Source organism: Lemur catta, chromosome 2 (assembly GCF_020740605.2).
Source record: "Lemur catta isolate mLemCat1 chromosome 2, mLemCat1.pri, whole genome shotgun sequence".
Taxonomy (NCBI): domain Eukaryota; kingdom Metazoa; phylum Chordata; class Mammalia; order Primates; family Lemuridae; genus Lemur; species Lemur catta.
In genome coordinates this window covers 84,397,574-84,409,625 of record NC_059129.1, presented here as the reverse complement: position 1 = coordinate 84,409,625, position 12,052 = coordinate 84,397,574, and the positions used below count along the sequence as shown (strand labels likewise).

Below are 12,052 nucleotides of genomic sequence, written 5' to 3'. Positions count from 1 at the left end.
TATTAAATGTTTCTGCTCCGAAAATGATATAAATTCTTCACTAATAGCTACCAGTGTTTTTTTGAGATTTTCCTCAATGTATGTGATATTCAGAAGTTTTCTTGAAGGATTCTAATGATAGAGCGTAGCTTAGAAAATTTACAAAAATTTTTATAGCCTGCCTCTGACACTATGTTTGTAAAATAGAACAAGTTTACTATACATCTCTGATTCTTGGTTTCCTTGTCTACAAAATAAAAATAACTCACATATTTCACAGGTCATATGGAGATTTAAAAATTAAATGAGAAGATTTGAAAAATCTAGCACAATGCTTACCACACAATGGACATTTAATGCCAGTTTCCCTTTCTTTTGATCTAAACATACATGAGACAAGAAGTGTCTACAAAGGATATGACATTTATGTTAAATGCAACTTTGTTTGAAAGGACCAAAAATATAAGTATTACAGTCATTTCTCTAGTTATTACCAGAGAAACTGTGCTTTATATGTCCTATGGGCTTTATAAACATTAGTCAATAAGTCCACTGAACTTTAAACAAGATAGGCAATTCTGCTTGTTATTTATAGCACGGTCAGAGTGGTTGAGCAACTCATTCAAGGCCATAGAGAAAACTGTTGTTAGAAATGGAGAGAGAACAAAGGTATTCTAAAATTAGGATCCCGTTCTCAGAGCTTATAGGATCTCTCCACTAAGACTGCAGTCAGTAACAGCATCAAAATGAATTGTATCAATATCAGTAATTATCAACTGGTGACATTACACAGGTACAAATTATTCTTAGCAAATGGATCTAAATCATTAAAACTACAATGATTAAAAGTTCTAATGTTAACCATGAAGAAACAATCAGACAAATCCGGAATGTGGGCCATTCTGCAAGACAACTAACTTATGTTTGACATTTTTCATAATAAAAAATTTGGGAGAAATATTGGTATTACTAAGTTAGGAAAAAGAGATTCAAACATAAGTAGACTATGCCTATTGAGAAATTAAACTGGTTATTTCATGCAAAATTTAAATCTAAACCAAAAAAAGTATACAACCACTAAATATAGAAACTGAGTAGGGATAGACAGTAAATTTTTCTGCAGTTTTAAGAAAAAGTATAAACTCTCCCTTCTTTCTCAATAATTATCTAAAGTGTAGTCTTTATCTGTGAATGAAAGGAAAAATAAGCCAAGACCTTTCATTATTGATTATGTTTGAGATTTAAAATTTCTGAACTTCTACTGCCCAGACAGAGTTAAACTGTGAAGAGAAGAGAGTTAACTCAGTCACAGTCTGTTATACCTAACCTATAGGCCTACTCCAGTAGACAAGATCAGTATTTCCACCTTCTAAGGAATCACCAGCACTGGCCTGCTTGGAGGGGAGAAGAGGCTGAGTGAGGTGATACTGGCAACAACAGCGAGGATCTGCTTCCCAGGCTACAGGCAGCCACGTCTCTTATCCATTTTGAGCTCCAAATAATTGAATATCGAAGAAAGCCAAGCCTAGCCTAGCCTATTATTCACCTTCAGAATGCCAAAAAAGGAATTATTTCATACAATTTTGAAATCAAACTTCATTAGACATAACTTTTAATGTGGCATTTGATTGGAGGAAGTAGATCTTTCACTCAGATAAAAACTTCTAGGGATTCAGATATTATTACTCTTCTTATTTTTAGCCAAAGATTATGTTTTTATTGTTTCCAGAGTAGAAAAAGATCTTACACTCTCCCAAGAGCTCTCTGGTTTAACGTGAAACAGTAAGACTTGAGGTAAGTCTGATTAGAAATAATAATTTAACCAAACCAATAAAGTCATTAACTAAAATTTTTTTCAGTAAAATTATACACACACAGAATCAATGATGCTTGTTATCATCACCCATTACTCAACATTATCCTGGAGTCTTGTTGCTAAGAAAAAGAAGCAAGTGGTATAAACACTAGTAAGGAGGATGAAATTTATTACTTGTATATGATGTGACTGTAAAGTTAGAAAACCTAAGAACTGTAAATTAATTAGAGCGTAAAAGGGTGAGTGACTATAAGTTAAATATACATGCATGTATGATAAACATCCATACACATGTAATCAATATCTTACATTAAACTACGTAATAGGAAAAAAGCATATTCAAAATGGTAACAAAAACTATAGAATACACGGCAATACATTTTATAACACATGTTTAAGACTTATATAAAAAAATGCAAATCCTGAATAAATTAACAGATATTTTAAGTTTTAATAATATTGTAAAGATACAATTCATTCCAAATTTATCTATACTTTTAGTACTATTTGAAAAAAAACTCCAGTGGGTATATTTTAAAACCCAATAAAGTTATTCTAAAATGTATCTATAATAATAATTATTCTGAAAAAAAGAAACAATGTGTGTATACTTGTGTTACTATGTCAACAGGTACAAGCTATAGTGATTAAAATCAAATTGTACTTAGACGGGAATAGACAGATCAATAGAAGAGAATAAGAGTCCAGAAAGAGATTAAAGTATACATGGGAGTTTGTTATGCGACAGAGGTAGCATTTCAAATCAGTTGAGAAAATATCTTAGGTAATAGAATTAACTTTCAAAAAAAAAAAAGAAAAAATCAGATCACCACCTCACATATTACACAAAAATACATTTCAAATATAATAAAAATATGAGCATGGTATGGGAGCAGAGGAAAGAACTAGCTCATCAATCATAAAATACTAAAATAAAACAAGGAAAGATATTTAAGCCTGATAATATCCATCATCAGCAAGAGTATGGGAAACACACATTCATATGTTGTTGGTATGAGTGTACACTGTACAACAGTGTTTATATTTTAGACTCAGAAAGTTTACATTTATATGTTTACTTTGTGGAAATAATTACACAAATGTGAAAACACACACTCATGCCCACGATTATTTTTTGTAATAGGGAAGAATTAGAAACAACCTAAATGTATATCGAATAAGGGAATGATTAAATAAAATGTTACACTTTCAAAACATGGGATGTTATATGATGATGATAAACAATGAGGCAGGGCAATATGTAACATTTATATGCACATACATATATCAAGTGTCATTTGATACACTTTATGATGTAGGTACCATCCTTATTACCATGTTAGAGATGAGAAAACAGGCACAGAGAACTTAAGTAACTTGCCAAGAGCCCCCAGCTGGTAATTGGCAAAGCTGGGATTTGAACCTAGACAGTCTAGCATGGCATCTGTGTTCTCATTGACCATGCTACACTGCATCTCAAAACATAGCATCCATGGCGCAAAACAAAATGACCACCACAATAAAACTAAAAAAAAAAAAACTAACGCAAAAAACAAAAAAAATGCAAGTTGTGGATAATTATAGTATATTTTACTGTATGGTATGATTTAATATATATTTGTGCCTAAAAAAAAATCTGAAATCCGAAGTACAAATTGCTAATAGTAGAGGACTGGTTTTCAAAGTTATGTAACACAGGGGTAGTATCAGAAAAGTACTGTTATTTTTTTCATTTAGATTACTAATAGAGTGCCTACAGCAAGCATTTTGGATAAACCAAACCTAACTGAACAAGATCACTTGAAAACTATTAAAAAAAATAAAAATTTTAACTCATTCCAAAAACATTTGTTATATACAGCACCTCAAAAAATTAAATATTGCATCTAGCTACTAGACCAGCACTTTTCAAAATGAGTTTTCAAACTGGGTCTCAACCCCTTTGTCAGTCATGAAACCATTCAATCATTCAAGAGGTATTTACTGAATGCCTACTACATATTAGGCACTGTTCCAGGCATTTGAGGTATACCTGGTGAATCAAATTGTCCTCATGGAATTTACATTCTAGCAGGGGTGGGAGTGGTGGAAGAGGCACAGACAATAAACATTGTCTAGCTATCCATATCATGTATGTGTTACAAATTGATAAATATTATGGAAAAATATTGAACAGAGTAAGGAGAGAGCCACGGGGGGCGGGGGGTAGGTTTCAATTTGTAAATGGTTAGGACTTCATTGAAAAAATGACATTTGATCAAATATGTAACAAATGAAGAAAGCCATACAAATATCTAGGAGAAGAGCTTTTCCCGGCAGAGAGAACAATGGGTAGGTGCAAAAGCTCTATGGTGGGTATGTCTGGCATGTTCTAGAAAGAAGAAGGAGGCCAAGATGACTGAAATGCAGAAAGAGAACGTGCAGCAGGAGACGAAGTCAGAGAGAGACAATGGTGTGGGGTGAGAGTCTACAGTGTCATCATACAGACTATGGCTTTTACTCAGTGAAATGGGAGTTAATGGCGGGTTTTGAGCAAAAGAGTGACATTATCTGAAATATTTTAAAAGGACTATTCTGACCGCTGTTTTGAGAAAAACCTGTACAGGAACACAAGTGGAATCAGAGAAACCAGATAGGAGGCTATTGCCATAACTCAGGTAAGAGATGAAGATGACTTAGACCCTGGTGGTACCAGTAAGATCTGATTTTTGATAAATTTAAAGGCAGAGCACAGGCTTTTGGCTTGAACAATTGGAAGAGTAGAGAGACTGCAGGAAAATTACAGGTTTCGGGGGGAAGATCAAGAGTTCAATTTTGGATATGTTAACTTTGAGATGTGTATTGAACAGCCAAGTGGAGGTATTAAGTAGATGGCATAACAATCTGGCACTCAGGAGAGAGGTATGGGTTTATTACTAAGCCCTAGGATACTGTAATGTTAGGATACCCGGGAGAAGAGAAAGCACTAAAGGAAACTAAGAAGGAATGTGTAATGAGGTAGGAGGAAACCAAGAGAGTACAAGTCATGGAAATCATTAAGAAAGGAGTAATGAACTCTGTCACATGCTGATAATAGGTTAATGCAAATGAAGATGGAGAACTGACCATTAGATTTTGGAACATGGAGGTCACTGGTGACTTTGATAAAACTAGTTTTGATGAAGTGCAAACACCTAATTGTTAATCAGTTTAAGAGAGAATTGGAGAAGAATTGGAGACAGTGAGACAATGCTTTCCACTTTTGGTGCAATCCAACTAACATTTTGTTTTAAAAGACACAGAATAAAATTGAAAAGAGAATATCAGAATTAAAAAGTATGAAAGCTACCATGTGAGATTAAACAGAAAGGAAAAAAATGTCTAAGATAGGTCCCATCAATGCTATAAAAGAGCTATTTATCTTTAACCAACTTGATTAAGAAATGATTACATCACTATCAGACAAATGGTTCAAAAAGGCCTGTGATACTTAATGTGTTAAAAGCTCTTTATAGTTGTCATTAAAAAAAGTTTTCTTGAGTAAGACAGAAAGAGAATCATTTAGCAATCATTAAAAGCAATCATCCTGCAGGGCAATGGAGTGTTCTGCTTCATCATGCAAAAAGCCAAAAATTTTTGGTTAAGTGCTAATTTTATAAATGTCTGATTATGAGAACAGGTTATAAGGTGAAACTGGCCAATCCATAGCTAATGCAAAGATCTTCTGACTAACGAGTTCTCAAGTTCAAAACAGACATCATCACTATAAAAAGCAGCTTTGAAAAATATTTAGAACTCCAATCTGCAAATGTATTATATCAATGAAGACAAAAAGAAAACAAAAACAAAAACAGTATGTGAAAACAACCTACTCACAGAGATCATTTTCTTCAAAAACTAACACAACAAAGTAATTATATCTGATCATAACAATGAAACAGAAACCAAAAGTATGTGTAATTCCTCCTAAGCCTTGATATTTCATATTAGATGACACTTCCTCAGAGGAGCTGTCCGACCTCACAAACAGAGGTTAACTGTCCAGTCTATTGGTTCCTTAGCACTCTAGTCTTTACTCATCACAGCTCTTACTGCTCTATATCGTAGCTACTTGTCTACTTGTCCACTTGAATCTCTCACTTGACCAAAATTCTGTATAGGTAAGGGCCAAGGTCATCTTTGTCATCAGATCAGTGGCTCCACGAATCAAGCATTAAACAAACATCTTTTGAATGGATAAACAAGGCAATGACCATGCAACGATAAAGAATTTCATGAACTCAGGCCCCTTCTCTAAGGTGAACAGTTCTCAAACTGGTTCATCTGGGCGAGCTTCTGGAAGTCATGGTGTCCTTTGTAAGACACCATGTTCTTCTGTGGAACATCGTATGTCAAAATGAATAAGTTTAATTCCATCACACGGTTGGAAACATTAGTAAGCTAAAATATACACATACTTTACTCACGCGCTTTCTAAAAGTACAGTCAGCTCTCCATATCTGTAGATATTGGTGAATTAAACCTAATGCAGATTGAAAATAATAAGGGAGGAAAAAGTCTGTACTAAACATGTACAGACCTTTTTTCTTGTCATTATTCCCTAAACAATATAGTATAACTATTTACATAGTGTTTATATTAGGTATTATAAGTAATACAGAGATGATTTAAAGTATATAGGAGGATGTGCACAGGTTATATGCAAATAAATACTGTGATATACCGTGGATTTTGGTATCCTAGGGAGGTCCTGAAATCAATCCACCCCAGATATCGAGGGATAACGCTACAACCCTGAATTCACAAGAAAGAAAGAAATAAAAAGCTGTCAAACTTTTGTTGATTGGTTATTTCTGAGTTTTTAAAATTAATATTTCTTAACTACCAATTTGTTTTACTAGCAGAAAAATGGTAGTAGGCACTAAATGCTTAATAAAGAAAAACTTAAATACAAATCCACACTTTTTCTCTTTACTGAGATAAAAAAACCATTGCCCACTACTGGCAGTGGAATACCTTGGGTTTTTGGAATCAATTTGAGATCAACTACCTAAAGCCATTCAGCTTCTCCACAAATAAAGAATTCTCCTTTGATGGCTTCATTTTTTCCTCAATTTTTTGTTTATCCCCTCTTATAACCCTTTATTTTCTAGAACAGTGTTTCTCAAAGTATGGTTCCTGGACCATCTGTCTGAATGTGCTGGAGTGCTTGTTAAATGCAGATTCCTGCTGAACCACCACACCAGGGTTCACAGCAGTCTGATCAGAATCTTTGGGGAAAGAGCAGAAATCTACATATTTAATACACCTCAGCTAATTCTTATGCACTCTAAAGCCTGAAAACCTTTACTCAAAACCCAGTAACTATCAACATATTTTGCTTTAAATGGAGTTTCAACAACTCATCTGTCTGCCTAATTTCACCACAATGCTAAAGGTAATTGTGGAGGACCTGATGCAAATTCAGGACTGGCATTCCCTGTTCTAAAAGAAATTATATTTTAATGGTGCAGTCTTATATACTCCTGCATAGATAAATCTAGATAATCATTAAGTTAGATTATTACCACATTAGGAAGCATATCATAGATTATAGAGCTGTGTCATTTTTCCTAAGTAGATCTTTAAGTTTCTAAAGTTGACCTGCGAAGTCAAGAAATAATACATTATTTAGATTCCAAATTTCTAGTCTCTTTCAACTAAGCTGAAGTGATCAAATGTTAATATTATTACTTGGATCACGTTTCTTTTTAACTCAATGAAAGTTGAGCAGACCTGCTAATATATTACTGTTTAAGTCAAAAGCCTGACTCGGAAATTAGAATAATTTCTTTCAGCCCAAAGTAAATTCCTTCAGCAATCAATCAACTTCAATTTCTAAGTCTGTTTCTGTTAAGAAGCTCAAAAGGTTACACTTGGGATAAGCAGACCAGACACTGTGGCTCCTTTCATTTATATGTCTGCACTCTGTGCTGATATGACTAGTGTCAGGATCTGGGGGGGTCAGGGGATGATGTTTGAATCTATAGAAGCTTGCTCTGCTGATTTCATTTTAAAATTATGGATACACTCTGAACATGGACTACTAGCCACAAACCCATAAATTTCCTTTTATGGAATAAATAATTGGCACAGGGATGAAAAATGCACTGGACTTTGAAGATTCAGACTTAAATCCCAGCTCTGCCAACTACAGAAAAGTCAACGTTTCCTGCCTTGATTTCCTTACTTGAAAGAAAATGGGATAACTCTAGATAAGTAATTCTCAATTGATAGAGGTAGGGGACAGAATCAATTCCCCTAAGAAGTGGGGCACATTTTTCATTATACCCAATCCAAGAATCCATTGCTATCAATATGAGAGTGTAGTATTCTTCAGATCTAGCTGCTATATCATGTTCCTACAAATTGAGGACTCTATGATTTATATTAACTCTTAAAATTTTATTGTTTATACAAGATTTTGTAAATTTTTAAAGTCTGAAAAATTCTTGGTTTAGTGTTTGATTCCTAGATGACTGCTTAGAAATTCTCTCCAAAAGGAGGGTAAATTTTTCCTCTTAAGGTCTTTCATAGCTGACTAGGAAAAACAGTTGTACTCCTAACCTTAGCTCACTGCTGCGTTGGCATCATTTTTACTATTAATACTTCCTGTTCCCAAAAGGCTTTTTAACTTAAATATATCCTTATATAAGGACACAGAGTTGAGTGAAAAATTAACCAACTCATATCCCATATAAGGATGTGGTCTTCATGCTCCAAGAGTCGACTGAGTGAGGAAAGGCGAAAGAACACATGCAGAAACACTGCACTCATGTCAAATTATGACAGATATTATAAAGGCACACTAGCAGGTTCCCCCTAACATCAATGTCTGTTGCATTATACATTTTAAAAATAACTATGATATAAAATTCTGTAGGTCTTTTCTCACTCATGAACATATGACATAAACATTGACCTATATTATTACAAAGTCCTTGCAAATACTTTTTAAATGATCACCAATTATTTCATCAAGTAGATCGATAGTTATTTAAGCATGTCAGCTTCCACGTACAGGTTTAGTATCCTTATCTGAAATGCTTGGGACCAGAGGATGGGACCCAAGTCTAAACACAAAATTCATTTATGTTTCATATATACCTTATACACATGGCTTGAAGGTAATTTTATATAATATTTTTAGTAATATTGTGCATGAAACCAAGTTTGTTTACACTAAACCATCAGAAAACAAAAGTGTCACTATCTTAGCCACCCAGGTAGATAATCTGTGGCTGTTAGGCACCACCACCATTCCTGACTCTGAATTTATATGCTACTGGTAAGCAATCATTTTCTTATACTTATTCAAACTTAAGTGCTTAACAGTAAAAAATATGACATACCATTAACACAGTGAAAAAAATAATGCATTCAGGGAAGTAAGCAGCATAGCAGTGCCACCAGAATACCTGTAGCAGCTGTAAAAGAACAACAACAAAAAACAACAGCAGGCTGAATAAACTGTGTATTGTGTGGCTATGTTTTGGCTGTGACCTGTTACATGAGGTCAGGTGTGGAATTTTTCACCTGTGGTGTCATGTTAGCATTGAAGTCTTGGATTTTGGAGCATTTTGAATTTCAGATTTTCAGATTAAGGATGCTCAACCTGTAAAAAGGATTTTTTTGAAAAATCCTTTAAGCTGCTTCTTACAAAAAAAATTTAAGTTGGAAATTTTATTAGACTATGTTTGTAATAATGCTTTATCAGTTTTTCTTTCCAAAGAATCAATCAGTGATCATTTTAATGTTTTCCCTCATGACTTAAAGTTTGAAACAGGCGATGAAGAATGTTTAGTCTCCTGAATTCAGGTAATGCCTATTGAGAATGCCTAAACTGAAAAGTATCCTTGACTTCTTGTCCACATTTAATCTGTACAAAGGAGAAAGAACTAATTCCAGTTGAAAGTTCCAAATTCCCTTCCTCTTTTGTAGTGACCAGACTCTTGCCTGTCCTCGCTCTGTAGATGCTATATTTGATCCCCAGTGGTTTTTACATTTCTATGCTTTTGACTGCCTATGTTTCTGACCCCAGCTTAGCAAAATGACTGAAATCTCACTTTCTACTTTTTGCTTCTGCTTTACTCAGATTCCCAAATCTGTATTTTAGATTTTGGCAAACAGTTGAAGGTACAACAGCTTTGAAGTCAGACTTGGAGTAGAATCCTGGTTCTATCACCAGCTAAGTAATCTCAGGCAAGTCACTTAATCACTCTCTGTGCTTCAGTTTCCTCAGGGAAAAGTATGGCTAGTAACATCTACCATAAAGGTGCATTATTAGTATTGGATTAGAAAATGTACTGAAAGTGCTTAATATAATGCCTGGCATGCAACAGCCTTCAATAAATGCTGGTTACTATTGTCACCATTACTATTGTTGCTCATGTTTCCTTACCCTACTTTAGAATTGGCATTCTTCCTATCCAAGTACTAATCAGGCCTGACCCTGCTTAGCTTGCAAGATCAGATGAGATCAGGTGCGTTCAGGGTGGTATGGCCACAGATGGAATTGGCATTCTTAATCCCTGACTGTACCCCAAGATTATCAGTGCCAGGGAGATTCAGAAGGAAAAGAATAAGTTCCTCCCTGACAGAGGGATCTATGAATTTGGGAACAACTCCCTAGAGAGGGAAGACAATCACTGATCGCAAAGGTTAAAGGAGAAAACCCAGCAAGAATCAAGTTGGTATTTAAAATAGGTGTGTTGGCCAGGCATGGTGGCTCACACCTGTAATCCTAGCACTCTGGGAGGCCAAGGCGGGAGGATCGCTCGAGGTCAGGAGTTCGAGACCAGCCTGAGCAAGAGTGAGACCCTGTCTCTACTAAAAAATAGAAAGAAATTATCTGGACAACTAAAAATATATAGAAAAAAAAAAATTAGCCAGGCATGGTGGCACATGCCTGTAGTCTCAGCTACTCAGGAGGCTGAGGCAGGAGGATTGCTTAAGCCCAGGAGTCTGAGGTTGCTGTGAGCTAGGCTGACGCCACAGCACTCTAGCCAGGGCAAAAAGAGCGAGACTCTGTCTCCAAATAAATAAATAAATAAATAGGTGTGTTTACTCGAATAGAAAGCAAAAGAAAGGCTGGGCGCGGTGGCTCATGCCTGTAATCCTAGCACTCTGGGAGGCCAAGGCAGGTGGATTGCTCGAGGTCAGGAGTTCGAGACCAGCCTCAGCAAGAGCGAGACCCCATCTCTACTAAAAATAGAAAGAAATTATCTGGCCAACTAAAATATATATATATAGAAAAAAAAAAAAATTAGCCGGGCATGGTGGCACATGCCTGTAGACCCAGCTACTGGGGAGGCTGAGGCAGTAGGATCACTTAAGCCCAGGAGTTTGAGGTTGCTGTGAGCTAGGCTGATGCCACGGCACTCACTCTAGCCTGGGCAACACAGCAAAACTGTCTCAAAAAAGAAAGCAAAAGAAGTCTCATAAATATTCCAGCTGAAATAAGTTTATAAATATATAGAAATGTCTTATTGTGATTTTAAAAAATGAAATAGAACAGTTTTTCAGTGGCAATCTAGTTTCCATGGGGAATTATTTTTCAAGACAGCATGAAATTATTTTCCTATCTAAGCTACACCTGCTAGATCATTAATATTTGTATTATTAAGTCTCTGGACTTAAAGTTTTATTTTCATTGCGATTTTTCTTCCTACTGTACCCATCTGTTCTTTTCTTGTGGGTCCAGAGGAAAACCAAGACTTACTAAATGTTCAATGTTTAGACTCTTTATAATATTTTCATATAAGCATTTACTGAGGAAAGTTACAAAACTTTGTGAGGAAACTTAGCTCACACTTGATTTTCCTTTCTCATCATCCAAGTGGTCATTATTATTATGGAAGACTGAAAAGTCACCATATATGTAAGAAGTAAAGGCAAGAAATACAAACGATAACTTTAAAAGGCATATTTGTCAGGGACAGTAAGTGAACTTTGATACCTAATAATAACATTAAGATATTTATACAATTTTAGACAAATAATTTATGAATTATCCAATGTTGATGTGGATAGAGCCACCTTAGGTGGGAGAAGACATCATTGGCCACTGATTACTCCCTGTTGCTCTTATTCAAGGTCAGCAGTGACCCCTGGGTGCGTATCAAACCAATGATGCTGTTCCTCCTCTCCATTCAACCAAGTCAGGACCACGGTGAGCTCACTTTCTATGACATCCCTGCCATGATGTCAAGCTGGCTGGATTCAAATGATCCACAGCTA

General features: G+C 35.3%; 1 protein-coding gene across 2 annotated transcripts in view; it reads right to left on the bottom strand.

Annotated features, from left to right (window-relative positions):
* The window catches only part of ORC3 (origin recognition complex subunit 3), a 63,252-nt gene that overhangs the window by 12,202 nt on the left and 38,998 nt on the right, over positions 1–12,052 (bottom strand). The gene's annotated exons all lie outside the window — the stretch shown is intronic.